The 15091-nt window shown below is 42.3% G+C and overlaps 1 long non-coding RNA gene across 1 annotated transcript; it reads left to right on the forward strand.

Annotated features, from left to right (window-relative positions):
• The first annotated feature begins 7351 nt into the window (after positions 1 to 7351).
• LOC128134374 (uncharacterized) lies at positions 7352 to 13908 on the forward strand. The gene is made up of 3 exons (XR_008232730.1): positions 7352 to 7517; positions 7603 to 7689; positions 13848 to 13908. It is a non-coding gene; the product is annotated as an uncharacterized LOC128134374 (long non-coding RNA).
• Positions 13909 to 15091: the final 1183 nt, after the last annotated feature.

Below are 15091 nucleotides of genomic sequence, written 5' to 3' on the forward strand. Positions count from 1 at the left end.
AAGAAGGCAGATTTTAAGCAGCTTAAAGCAATAAAAAGAACGCATCTTTTCCCACCAGTGACAATGTAAGATTCTCAGTTAATGTTTCCCATGTTTTTCTCTTACCTAACTGGTAAACTCAGGTTGAATCTAATGCTGACTTCTTTCCAGATAAGATGCCATCGGTCAGGAATATCCTTTGTTTAGAATTTGATTAATTCTTTAGTTACTGGTGGATGACTCCGGTGTGGTCTGGTAGAGCTGCATGGCTTTATGGAGCTAGAGATTTGCTGATACAACTCTGGGGTCAGGCACAGAGCGTGGACTGGTTGAAATAAACCGTTGTATTTTGTGTTGTCTGGGATATGGTTCTGCTTCTTTGGAAGCCATTAAAGTCCACAGTCCTGCCAAATTCCTGTTTGGAAATTGGATCCCCCTCCTTAAAATTCTCTGCAGTGCCACCCTCAACAAATATTGACTTTAGCATGTTTTTCCATGCAGGGATGCAGCATTCAGCTCCTGCCATGCTGTGCCCCAGGGGACAGGGAGGATTGTCCCTTTTTTGGGGGGTCCTTCAGGCTGAGCACTGAAATAGCCAGCAGCATCACCACGCGAGCTCACAATCTTTGCATAAGCACACTGATTTTCCCTATTTTCAGCTTAATGAAATGCCAGGGTTTTAAAATTTCTATTAGGCTTGAAAGCAGTACAGGTTGCCTGAAGAAAAGTTGGGGGTTTTTTATAGCTTTTAAAACAATTTTATACTGTTTTCTGCTGATTTGGCTGTCTTGAATTTCAGCTGGTGTAGAGCATAGTAAGGGGACAGTGAAACCTTTTCCCTCGGTGTCCCTGGGATCGGACGCATGGGACAGTGACCTGGGCTGAGCCTCTCCTTTGGTGGCTGGTGGTCTTGGAGCTGAGGTGAGATAGGGAAGAGCCGAGAGGCAGTTCTGGATTTCTCATTTCCCCTGGTGCAATGGATAGCCCATCCTGTGAAGAGCAATACCTGGTGCTGGTACCAGCTGGATTACAAAGTGTTGAGTGGGTTAGGGAAAAAACAAATGTCTTCTAAGATAAAGAGGAAAGAAAGTGATGAAGCACTCAACAACAAAAAACAGACTAAAGTGTTTATAAATACATATGGCACAGCTTTTCTGGAGCCACACTTTTATTTATTTTAATAGCAGTGCTGGAATGCTATTTTTGATTGTTTTCCCCTTTATTCCTACTGCTAAAAACATAGTAAGAGCTTTCCTAATTAGGGAAATGGAAGTTTCAAAGAAGAGATAGTTTCCTTGTCAAGGCATTCTCCCACACTTTGGAGATGGATGCCTTTTTTGGTAAATCCACAATTTTTTAGGAAAAATTGTGCTACAGCTGTAATTCATGCATAATCTCCTGAGTAGCAGGGGTAGATAGTTTAAAAAGAAATCTCTGTAGTAACACAGGGAGAAAAACAAACTGATAACTCTTGACAGATTGATGGCTTCTTCCTTCATCTAAATCTTTATAGATTAGCATGTCTATTTTCTTTTCATGGATATGTTTGTTAGCACTATATCATCTAACCTAATCTGTATGGGAAGTATATTTATCCTAGAGCTGTGGGGCATTTATACTGTTCACTTGTCACCAAGAATAATGGAGAGGACAGGTAAGATAATTTCAACCGTATTAAGGGTTGAGAGATGACTATACATATTTTGATAATGGGACACTCAGAGTAAATGATCTGAAACACTTTTGTTACATATTTGCTAAAAATACACCTTTTAATAGTCTTTTTTCCTGTTTTTCCTGTGTTCCACTGTTGAACAAGGGCACTGAGAGTTGCTCTAGGACAAGGACACATCAATAGCTGCTTTGGGCTCACCCAGGGGACTACTGGGGGAAGGACAGAGGGTGCACGAGAGCCTCCAGTTCACAGGGGGTGGTTTGGTTCAAGCAATTCCAAATTGCTCATTTCTCAGTGTCCCTAATGTTCTTGCCAACAGAAAACAGCGTTGAGCATGGGGAGGTGTCTTTGGGCACAGTCAGCACTGGGGACTGATGCAACATTCCCAGTCGCACTTCATCTGGGTGACTGCCAACGAGGGGTTTATTTCCAGACCTGTTGAAACAGCTTGTCTCCAAAAGCCCTCTCCTAGTCTTTATCTTGCGGCCAGCCCGGCTGCAGGCGAGACTATGTTAGTTAACTGCGATTTTGTGTTCAGGCGTCAAAGGAGCCCTTCCTGCCGTCCTGCTGCTTTGCCAGATGCTCTCCATTTTCTGTCTGTGCAGCTGATTCCTCCTTTCTAAGCATAACTCTCTGTAACCGCCTTCACTACGTTTCATCTTCCTGACTTCGTAGCACTTCCACCGTTGTCAAGAGCATTTTGAATTCTGGTCCTGTCCTCCAGAGCACTTGCAGCCACTCCCAGCTTGCTGTCATCCACAAATTACATCAGTGTCTTCTCTGCTCCAGCCCCTGAGTCTGAGCAGGACACACCGCGGGTCTCCACTTACCTGTCCCCTCATCTTCACAGGGAACGCTAATAACCGCTCTTCGGCTGGTGATTTTCAACACGCTTCAGACTCGTGTTACGTTAATTTTATTTAGACCATGCTTTTCGAGTTTTACTTGTGCGACTGTGTTATGGAACTGCGTATAAAGCCTCGTGCGCTGAGACACGCCGTATCTCATCGTGCCTCGGTGATGAGGTCGTTTGCCCCTCCTGTGCCTGCCCTCCCCCCCATGCCCTCCTCTTCTCTTCCCTGACTGAATCCTCCTTAAGTTTGGTTTTATTTTTATTATTTATTCTTGAGAAATTTATAAACTTATATTAGCTATGTCTCTTGGGCCACCATCTAACCTTCTAGGTGCTGACAACTTGATTGATGAATAATAGATTCCAGTATCCTTCCAGCTGCCAAAGGGAGCTATAATTTCTAAGTGCATCCCTTAAGATAGAAGCAGTGTTTGTCCTTCTCCAGGAGTTAGTCTTTAATCAGCCCAGTTGTCTTTACATTATTGAACCCTTCTTTTCATTGTAATATATAAAAGAAATATTTGGAAATAAGCCATTTACATTGTATTAGTGTGTAGATTAGGGGCCCGATGTTTCGGGTGCTGCAGAAATCCTGTGAGTGGTATTCCCTGCTCTGGAAAACTTTAAGTAGGCAAGGTAGACAACTGAAAGGACTGAAAACAAACACACAAGGAAATTAATTGAATTGCTGAGGTATAGATCAGTGGTGCAATGAAGATTAAAAGTCTGTCTCTCTGAAATCCAGAACAAAACTTTGCCATTGCTCTGATGGCATTTTTTTGATGGACTGTGGAAAATACAGGAAAATGAAACTGGTCCCTTGAAAACATTCTAAATTGAAGAATAACATGGAATGTGATTTTATCATTTCAAGGATGGGGATTTTAAAAATTCACGAAAATCCCAGTAAGAACTCTGAAGACAGATCTTTTTCAGTTACTCTGTATTTATACTTTCAATGTAGAAAGTAGCTATCGATATACTTGCCTCATAATGTTAGCAAAAAAAATACTTGGAGAAAGCTGAATTTCATCTTCTTCCATTACTGCGGATACAAACAAAAAGTGGTTATGAATCACTTTTCATTGATAGAAGGAATTTATTTGTCCATTTATTTTACTGGAGTGTCTGCTGAAATTGAAGTCCTTGATTAATGATCTACAGGAGGTAAAGCTGAAGAAATCTGCTTTTGCAACTGCAAGAAAACTCTGCAAGGCTGTAGTGGGTTGTATATAATAGTGACCCTAACCAGGACTGGGAATATAAACCGTACAAACACACCTGGGCAGAACATCATGTGGAGACAAGGGTCACTCACTGCTGAGCAAAAACATTGCTTCTGCCACAGATTGATATGGAAATATGTTGGGTAAAGTTGTTCAACAAGCTGGTTGTCAGAAATAACCATTAAAGTAATTCTACTAGAAATATAAACAGGTCCAGTTTATGTGTAGGTCATGACTACCATTATTTCCCAGAAACTTCTCTCTCTAACAAAATAATGGAGCTAGTACAGTGCAAAATTTAAATAAAGATAATGTAGAGGCAAGGAGGATCTGGTGGCCAACATTAACCGTGGCTTTCAGAGCAGGCTCACGCAGGGCTGCTGCTGCCCTTGCTCAGGTGGGATCTCTTATGCTTGTCTGCTACCTTTTTATTTTCCTTTCTTCCTAGTTCTGTTTGTTTTTTTTTCTTGTACAGCTTATCCTTTACCATACAGTGTATAAATTCTCCCTTCTGTTATTTTCTGACCTGCACTGCTCTTATTCTTATTAGCCCCTTATACTTGCAGTTACAAAATGCAAATATGCCAGACAGCCACTTTACTCCTATCCATGAGCTTTTCTGCCTATAGAGCCATTGTATTTCTTAAATAGCATGTTTTTTCCTGCTTGAGCGGGTGTTCTGAAATTAAAAGCCTTTTGAAGAGTGCTGCTACACTTTATAAATCATAGATCATATGGACTGTTTATTGTACACAGATTTTAACAAACTCATTTTTCAGCTGGTGGCTTTTCCCACAGCCCACACATGGTGTATCGCTAACGAGGCTGTGGGGCCAGGAGGGGATTTTTTCTCAATTACTGCCTCGCTCTTTCTCTTTCCCCTTTTTATCAGTTTCAGGATCACCAGTGTTACAAGGAGGTAACAAATTAAGTCTTATCTGTGTGGAAGATTTAACTGAAATTGGTGAAGGTATTTTTGTGCAGAAAAGAAACAGGTCTGCAAATAAATGAAATGTATGTGCTCCTTTTGCAGAAGCACGGCATCTAATGAACAGCATCCTCATAAATACATGGTTTTATCCGAAAATGGATTGCTACTCGCACAGGTACTTGCCAAATGTGCCCTGATCAAGCCCAATTTGACCTACCTGTGAGAAGATGAAGCTCCCCTCAGCGTTGAGTGGGTTCATCAGCCGGGTGCTCCAGCCTGCGGCCGTTCACTGCAGCTGGAGGCAAGGGGCTGACCCAGAAAGCAGAGACGTAGCTATGGAGAATTTGCATATTGTGCAAAAAGATTGCATGCTAAAATTTCTGCTCTGCAGCCTGAGCTAGTTACGCAATCTGCAGTTCGGATAGCAAACCTTCCCTCCTGGGCTCCTGGAGGACGAGGCTGGGGAGTCTGAGCTGGAGGCATCAGCGCAGGCAGCAGGTACCCAAACCGTGTGTCCCAGGAGGAACTTCCATAGCGCGTTTCTGGGTATAAATATTGCACTTCTCAGGCTGCCATCCTACAATAAAGACGGAAGCACTTTTTCTGCAGAAACTCTTTCTGTGGAAAAATGGCATTCACTTGAAAAGCCAATTTACCACTGAAAAAGTCTTGACCTTAAAAATTTAATGTCCTGTTAAGAAGTTTGCTGGAAGTTGTTCGCTAAGTCCTGAGCCAGCTAAGTCCTTTGGGGTCCTTCATTTGACTTGAGCAGGAATTCAAACAAATCTTCTGTCACAGAAATAACTGGAATCAATACTTAGACTTCATCCTAGAGAATGGGAAGTGTGATAATGTGCGAACTGCAGTTTTGGCTTCTGATATAGTTTTTACATCATCAGAACTGATGAAGGATTTTTTGGGAGAAAGGAGAAAAAACAACAAATCGGGGAGTATTCCCCTAGGTTGATGAGTACATGTGGTGTGATAAAATACTGTAAGTAACCTCAGCTGGGGGCAAGTAATGGATTCAGGGTAGAAAAAAAAGTCCATGCAAACAAACCCCAGCCACTTGGAAAAATGTCTTGAACATAAAAGCAAAACCATGGCAGCTGTTACATGAGGCTTTATGTCTAATGGTCCAAAATACTGCCAGGCTTTGAACAAAGTTTTGTGTGCAATTACTTCTCTATATTAAAAATAACACAATACACCGAAGCATTAAAATGAAGGTGTTTACCATAGGTAACAAATTGCTTATTTACATGTATGCACTCGCTGACTGGCTGTGGTCATTTCTGGAGAGCAGGCAGCTGCAGGAACTGTCCAGGAGAAGTGCTTAGGGGATGCTGCAATAGTTTTTGGCTGAGCATGTATAATTAATTTAATCTTAAATCAATTTACAATATCAATAATGAAGCACCTCTTAATGGTCTTTTGACTGGTCAAGTGTCAAGGCAGATTGCACAGCGTGGAGAGAAAGGAGAGGAACAACTTCCCTCCTTGCATAAGCTTGTTGCAGAGCATGAATAAATCATTCTCTCTGGCTGGCAACTGTTTCATACTGCTCTAAGATTTCTGAAGTTAACTTCCTTCTAATTTAACATATGCCTGCAGCTTAAAAGCAGCTTCAACCTCTTAAGAAAAAGTGTCTAATTTATGCACTGCTTTTAACTTTTAATAAAAGAGCATGCTTATGACCTCTGAAAAAGAGAAGTAGCTGAGAATGGAAGTTATACTTTCTGCCAAGTCTGAGATGAGCAGCTACCAGGAGAAGCTGTTGGGAGTTAACTGCATCTCCAAACCACTGAGAGCCCTGCAGTGCTGCTTTGAGATTTTTATTTAACTGTATGAACTGTTTTCTGTTACAAAGGCACTGGGTAAGGTCTTTCTTCACTACCGTTCAAATATTACCTCATATTTTTGATCTGAATTTCACATACTGTCTTCTGGGAATTTCCATACGTTTCTGCTCTGGAATGATGCTATTAATAATGCTGCTGTGTGCTCTTACCGCTGTTCCCCTGCACTGCATGCTGTGTTTCCTAATTTCTGAGACAACGTGGAGAGTTTTAGCACGATTGAATCCATGAAAATCTGCCACCAGCTATACTGGTAAAACTCTTCATAATATTTCAAATCTGTAATTTTTTCATGAGTCTGGATAGCAAGTTTTCTGTGGCTCTAGAATATGGATGAAACCAAGATAATCTGTTTAGCAAATTAATTTATATCCTTGATTAATCTTCTGTGGTGCATGCATCACCAGGCTCCACCTTTGAAAGGCGCTGAGGACTTCACTATCAGAAAAAGCTGATAAATTTAGGGACAGCTGAGGACTTCAAAGCTAAATGTTTCTTTGCCCTGTTCCCACTGGGAAATTCTGCACTGTGCTCAGTGTTTGGGCCACGTTGAAGGTTACAGTTACCTTTGCCGTTTAAAGCTTTCCCTAAATAACATGAAAAAGATTGGATTTGATTCCTCCTCAGAAAGCATCTGCTCATGTTATTAAAAGAAGAAAAAAATTGCCCCCCCCCCAATTCCCATGTTATTCCACAACAGGAAATACCTGTTCTGAATAATCAGAATCCCAATTCAGTGTATTTTTAAGCAAATATAGTAGTCCTCGCATGTTCAAATCTACAAGATTGTCAAGGCTACCAGGAGAGTGAGTACCTCTGTGTGTCGACAACTCAGTTAGTGCTGCCCTGCTACTGACTTTTTCTTTTCTTGTTTCTTTCTCTTCTTCTTTTCCTTAAATGTAGGCAACCTTCCTTATAATGAATGTCTCTGTGCCCAGTCATCCCTTCGTTGCAGCATCAGGAAAAAACCAGATAGATGTTACCATTTGCCTAGGTAAGATAATGATTAGGCAGTGGGTTTCTCATCTGAAGATGGATTGGGCAATAGAAGCCATTCTCTCTGAAATGTCTCTTTTCAGGTGGCTGAGAAGCAATTTCAAGCAACGAGGAAGTTCTGGCCCGGTAGCGTTCATCACTTCGTTTCTAGTAGAAAAATTAGTCATGATGTAAGTAAATAATGGAGAGAGTGTAAAAGGCAGAGTGATGCGGCATTTTTCTTCATCTTTTGATTGCTGCATTGCAAACACCATTGCAATGGAGAAGTGCAGTCTGCAGCACAGCAGCTTTCTCTGCAAAAAGATGGCAGTGTGATTAGGCAAGAGTTCACCTTCTGTGAATGCCTGCCTGGTTTTATAACCAGAATACCCTTCTGATTTTATAAACAAATCTTTAGCAGCTTCTAAAAGGCTTTCCCCTCCAATAACCCATGCTCCCACACCTCCTGCGGGAGGAGGTTTCCTTTTCTACTCCCTTCTGCTTTCGTACAGACTGGAAAGTCCAGAAGTGGAAAACAACTGTGAAATTGGTAGCGCACACCACATCTCCAGGACTGAATGGCTGGGGAGGAGAAACTTCATTTCCAATCCAATTTTGCAGGTTAAAGTGATGGAAGTGCACCATGTAAGTGTTCAAGGTTCAGGGGCCTCTCTGAATCAAGCTTACTGTAAACTCAGAATTATGAAACCAGTGCATTGCTCTTATTGAGGGGACATCCCCCCCGCCCCCTAGTATGTCCGGTGGTCTTTTGAGGTACCAAGAAATTACTCTTAATATATATTGAGTTGTTCTTCTATATATGCTGGTTTTTGCTTATATTAGTGGAAAGCATGTTCTCTGCTTACTGTGACTGCTACCAGTGCAGATGTCATAGGAGGAGAGAGCAAAACAATATAAAAGTCTTGGGGATTTCAGCTTGAGGAAACTGAATTTTATATATATGGGGTTTTTTTTGGTCTAGATTACAGCTGTCACTTCATAAAAGATATATTAAAACTCCTGCTTTTGTTCTGTGCACAGACCTGGATGGAGGTTAGTGATGGTGCCTGAGATCTGTCTCAGGCACCTTTTCAGTTTAGCTCCCATTGCGTTTCGAGGCCATGGGAAAATGACTTTTGCTGCTCCTTCCATTTCATATTCATTCATCATTTTCATATGGTAGCTACGTAGAGTTGTGTCATGTATTATTCAGCTCAACCACACAGAAAGCTGCCAAAGTTAAAAATAAATTTTTTTTCTCAGAACCAGAAACTAGGAGCTGTTTCTTGTCACGCTTCAAGAAAGTGAAAAGTAGCACTGGCTCAAAACCTGTGGGTTGTAGTTTTCCCATTCCTCGTATTAAATTGATTCTTTTTTGGTTTAGCAGTAGCCAGCCTGGATATAAGGAGTAGTATCACACTGGGGACCAAATGGTGAAAAAGTCCGGCCTAGATTTGGCATTTTCCTTTTCCCGTCGTGCCCTGGAGTCAGGCAGAATTGACTGCTAGGAGTCAGTTCAAGTAATGTGTAGGATGCTTTGGCTCACCGCCGTCTGTAGCTGGTGGCTGCACGGGTGATGCCAAAGGGCTCGATCCCAGAGTTAATAAAGACCCAGACGCTTATTGATTTATCTCTGCTATCCTCACAGATAAGCAGGTCTCTTTTTGAGTCATGTGCGCTCCTCCTGCTTAGACGGAAAGCGATTGTGATTGAAAGCGCTTGTGACCCCTAAACATGACAGTTTGGGGCATATTTTCAGTTTGTTTTTTTCCCAGCTAACCGGCTGTCTGGCAGTTAAGCCCAATCCTGGATCCCTCTCCGCTGTCTTGCACGAGCTGCAGCTCCTCCAGAGAGGTGCCGCAAGGAGCAGCCGCACGGAGCGGAGTTTGGGTACGTGTAGAGCAGCAGCATCACCGCCCGTGTGTGGCGTTTCCAGCTCCCTGTGGCACGGCTTTGGGGGCACACCTGTGGTATTCTCCTTGTTTCCAGTGTATCTGGAGGAGCAAGTCTCCATCCAGCCTTCTGCCTAAGTAGGAAAATTTATCTAAATGGGTCTCTGAGGTGCTTTGTCAGGGTGATGCTTTGGAGACCTGCAATAATTTAAACTGTATCTTTTCAGAGCTGACACTAAAGCTATGGAAATAAATCACTTCTGAAAGCCCATTATTTCCTAATCGCAGGACACGTGAGTGCCCAGCTTCAGCTAGTCCCCAGTGGGTTACAGGATTGTGCAGCTGGAGGAAAGTTTTCTTTTGACCTGAGCAGCAGCAGAGCGACTGCCAAGGGGGCTGGGGCATCTGCCCAGCTCCAGCCACGAGCCCACGCCGGGGTAATGGCCACCGCTCAGCTGGTGCTGGTGTCACCATGAGCCCGACTGCCTCGGTGCTGGGCAGGAAGGGGTCCGGTCCCAAAAAGGGTTGGAGATAAGGCCAGGGATGGCTGCGGAGGGGATGAGCCTCGGTGGTGTATTTTCCCATCTCGGTAAAGCTTGTAGGCTGACTGGGAGTTTCAAGGGAAAGGCACCTTCCTTCTTCAGAAGAGGCAAAGGGAACAAAGGTAGGGAGTAGTGGCGACGAAAAGTGGGTGGTTAGTGTTTTTCATGAGTTTCCAACGAGCCCAGCTTCTCCCTGCATTGCCCAGCTCTGGGATTCCAGTTCTGCGTTTACAGCTGAAATTGCTGCCGAGGAGGAGGAGGGGGACTGTCCCGGGCAGCACCCAGGCACTTGCTTTCCAAAACAGAAGATTTCTTACTCTGCCATGTGGGAATTCAGTTCTTCCAGAGCGCTCACTCTGATGTCTGTTTCTTCCCTGAATTATCTGGTGGTTTTGGAGGCTGGCACCCCCTGTGAAGCAGGCTGGATTATAATTACAGATTAGTGCTACCGTGATACCACAGCACGGTGACAAGATGCTCTGCAAAATACAGAGAAGCAAAGACAGAAGATGTAGGGGAAAAAAAGACATTTACATTTTTTTCTTGGAGGAGTAAAATAAACATGGGAACATTTCCCAGGAGAAGAGCTTGTTATGGTATATATGTAAAACTGCAGAGGGCTGCGTGTATGGTATTTGCAGAAACATGTCACTCTCAGTCATGAGCCAGTCTTCTGTGATGCTGCCTTTCTGTGCAGACTGCTTGAAGCACATCAGACCAATTTGCCCCAAACTGGCAAAGTATTTAACCTTTTTCTAATATTTTATGGTCAAGAAAGATCAAAACAGGAGGAAACAGTTTTCAGTTGCTTGATTATTTTTTTGCTGATATTTCAACCACAAATATAACACCTTTGAGTTTACTGAAAAAGCCATTTGTGATGTTTCTACTGAAAAATTTAAGCCAGCTTTACTGCGCAGGAGGTTTCTTTAAGGTGTCTGTGTTGCCAAGGCAACACAATGTGGACGGGGTGGAGATCTGGTCCATACGTTCCAGGGTAAGCTCCTGCACTGTAGGACTCTGCACGCACGCATGCCTTACTGTATTCCTCATTTTATTTTGTTGCAGCTACAGTGCTTAAGTACGGTTATTTAATACAGGTAATTATGAGAATAATAAATTGGGGAAGGTTAAATTTGATGAACTGTGGGATGTTTGCTACTTTTGGTATTGAACTGATGAGCATGTTGCAGATACTTCTTGGTAAGAAACATGAAGATTCAGTGCATTTTAATAAAAAGCACATCTCTATCTCTTCACAGCAGTTATTTGATTAGCTTTGTTTATCTTGGATTCAGAACTTGGAGTGCAAATAATCATTCAAACATCGAGTTCAAACAGTTGATGTGGATGAGTGTGAATAAGGTCTAAGAGCAGAGGCAAGTAGGGAGAAGGAGGGGGATGAGTAAGGACTTCAGCACGTGGTGTGGGGGGAATTCAAGGCCAGACAGTACTGTCTTTTTGTCACCTCATTTCCCAGGTAATGAATGAGATTCCATAAAGTGGAGGTCTTTATGCATATGGCCAACAAGAAAGACAACATAGCTATTAGTAGGAACTTAACACATTACTGCTGCCTCCTTACCATGGACTGAATTGTGAGGCATTTCCACGTGGAAAACAAATCTAGTAGCAGTATTTTATTTTTACTGACTTTGGTTGGAGACCCAGCAAAGGGCCTTATGTCTTCTGTTACTAATTTGTCTGGATGTCCAGGCTCTACTAAAAGTATTTAAAACAAGTATTTATAACTTCAAATCAGGAAAAAAACCTCACCTGTTACTAGAATAATCTCAGCTTTTTTACTGATAAATGCCCAGTTCTAAACTGGTGATTACATGTTGTCTTTCACACTGTGCTCTCACACACTAGATTTTCTTTGCATAAAAATATGGCTTATGTTGTTCTGATTACACTTCCATAAACATCCCCTTGAAGCTGATTATTGAGCAACTGGGCTTTTTTTTTTACATATAGTTACAAAATGAGGCCATAAATTTGTGAAAAAAATTCACATTAGTGACCCCATTTCAACTGCTTTGAAACTTTCTGAAATGCTCCAGAGGTGAGTGCTGGCGTACGTGGGGTAGTCATGACTCTGCATCTGATCAAATGTGTGTTCCCTGCACTGCACATCCCTCCCAGTCCATTTAGGAGCTCAAAGCTGCTGCAGTGCCATAGGCTGGTAAAGGTGGCGATAGATTTGCTCTGTTCTTCAAGGCACAAACATAACAAAGTTGTTGGGTTTGACATCCTTTGGTACCCACTTGCACGATGTTATTAAAGCTGCTGGGCCCAGCACTCGGGAAATGCGGTTCTGTTGGCTGGGCTCACAGCTGGGAAGAGCGGCAATTGTCCCAGTGAGGGAATCTGTCGTCAAAACCATTGAAGTGTGCTCATTGCTGGGAGGTGAGAGGAACGTGACAACGCTGTTATGGTCTGATTATCTCCAAAAGCAATAAAACATGTTGTTAACATGCCGAAAGGGTAACGCTCCCTTGTATGCATTCCTGATCTGTTTAATCAGGCAGACATCATAAAGGCAAGAGTTATCGGGAGTCGTATCCTTAGGCATATGATGCCATCGTAGAAATTTACTCTGTGTCATATATTGTTCATAGTTACACTTTTTAACTCTGTGAGGTGGAGCTGCACTATAGAGGAAAGATGATGTTATGCTTGGTCCCTAGTCTTTTCTTGACCATGCCTAGACTGACTGTGGAATTTGGATTCGTTCTTTGAACTCTTATTTTAGAAGGTGGAATAATAATTCTGACTTCAGGGGGATGTTGTAAACTGTAATTAATTTCTATTTCCAAAGCATTTTTGCATCCTCAGAGGGCTTTTCCTTAAAATTGTGTATCCTTACTCATTTTGATTGCATAAGCAACACAGAGAATAATACCAAATGTAATTTATGAATGCTTTTTCCTATAAAAAATGTAAATTCACTTTCACATTTGCAATATTTTTTGTTTGTTTCCCTCAAACCTTCAGACAGATGTTTTTGTTTATAAAAGCTTAAGGCCTAAATTTTTCTAGCGTCCCTAGCTTTATTAATTTTGTCTGTACCTGAATGCCAAATAAGCGCTATGACAGAGGTATGAATTCAGAAAGCAAGTCTCCAGCACTTCTGAAAATCAGATTGATATATGATACTCTAAGTTAGATGGTAAACAACTAGCAATGCCTAGGAAGGGAAGGCCGTGGTGTTGGCAGCAGCGCATCCCTCCCGGCACGGCCGTGCCTGGGAGCCTCTGGCCGCACATCCCCATCCCGCAGGCAGGAGCACCGGAGGTCCGGGCAGGCATTACGGAGCCCATCCCATGTCACAGCACTTATCAGTACGTGATGCACCTGGCTGAGGTATTTTCAAACTGTTTAATAAAAAACAGATTTAATAAAAACACATGATTGAAGTCTGAATGAGATAAGGCAGAATCACTCAGCTAAATGACTTTCTTACAGACTAGCTTTTCACTTGAGGTCTGAATGAGAACTGGCCTCTGCCAGGAGGAAATGTTTTTTTTGTGTGAAGATACAGGGGAAAAAAATTGTCATTTGTATAACTCCATATAGAGTTAGTTGGATGTATTTGCAGTACATTATCCTTTTATTAAAATATATATATTTATATGCAGTCATATTAACAGCAACTGGACAAGCTTGAATCTCCAGTAATTCCAGTCTAAACCTTTACCCAGAGAAGTGTTAGGTGAACAGGTCCCCTGAGTATTTATGGGAATGGGACAAGGGAACAGAAATTAGGCATCTGAAAGTACCTTTGGCCCTCTTGGGACTCAGGTCGCATTTCAGGTTGTTTTGATTAGCAGGTCTTAGAGCAGCAGCAGATCCTGAAGCAGTGATGTCCTAAGGACAAGTGTAGGTCTTCCGCAGAGTAATTTCTCTTTGCAGGTCAGACTTCTGGATCGTTTGAAAAGGCTTACCATAATAACACCAATGCAATATATACCTCAAACATACCTTTGAGTAAGTAATTGGCTTTTGATCAATGTATTTAACTAGTTTAGTAGGAAAACTGCATACTGGACAGATTATGGCTTTTTTTGGAGAACAGTGATGCCTTTTTGAGTCTCCTCAATGAAATTGGATTTGTTGTTCTGTTCTAAGTACTACTGACAAAGTCGATATAACCAAGCGTGCTTTGACAGGGAACATTGTCTCATCTCATATATTAACCATATACTGGAAGATGACAGAACACAGCATTCTCTAAACACCGCAATCAATAAGAGTTCAGGTGGCATGGTGTTTTTGGTACCCAGCAAGAATAGGATACCTTCATCAGGCAGGCTTTCTGAAAGACATAAATGGAGATGTAAGACAGTACAGCCCTTTCAAGAGATACGCCTATCAATTCATCTCAAGAGAAGTCAAATGTATTAAACACAAAATGTGATCTAGGAGAGACAAAAATCTCAACCCTGATTTCTTTACGTATCTTCTTACCCTGACTGAGTGCCAGCAGTGGTATCTTGGCAGCGAGGGTATGCGACATTATTATACTCACCTTGAAGAACAGAGGTGATCCCATCCCTAGATGGAAGAAACTATTATATTGAAAAGTGGCATTTGTGTGACATTTTCAGGACAGGAGAAGAATAGTAATTAAGAGATATTTGTGGAGTAGCACTCCTTATCTCCACGTGCCTTACAGAAAGGTAGAAGATGTGTCATCACTTTCTGATAGAGAAATGGATTGGCAGAGCTGGGAAGGGCACTGGGTATCTTCAGCTGTGTTTTATCTGCCTGCTGTGAAACAGCTGTGCAGCAGCCGAGCAACAAACTGTGGGGAATTGTCCCCTGCCCAGACATTTGCTGCCTGTTTTCTCCCAAGCACTGAGGAGGGCTGTGCCTGGGCAGGAGCAAGGGTCAGGGCCATACACATGGTATAAGCAGGAGGGTGGTGAAGAGACCCACGAGATGCTAGAATACGCTCAGTCCTGTTTTATCATTGATGGAGGGTCAATGGATAGTTAGTTTTCTGTTTGTTGTTTGTTTTTTTTTCACTCCTCCTCCCTCCCCTCCCAGTGCATGAGAACTGGTAATAATAAAAGTGGGGAAATCTGAGGGACCTTCATCTTCCTACATATCCTTTGTGATGAGAAAACTGGATAAAGGTCTGGGCTGTAAAGAGT

This window comes from Harpia harpyja, chromosome 20 (genome assembly GCF_026419915.1).
Source record: "Harpia harpyja isolate bHarHar1 chromosome 20, bHarHar1 primary haplotype, whole genome shotgun sequence".
Taxonomy (NCBI): domain Eukaryota; kingdom Metazoa; phylum Chordata; class Aves; order Accipitriformes; family Accipitridae; genus Harpia; species Harpia harpyja.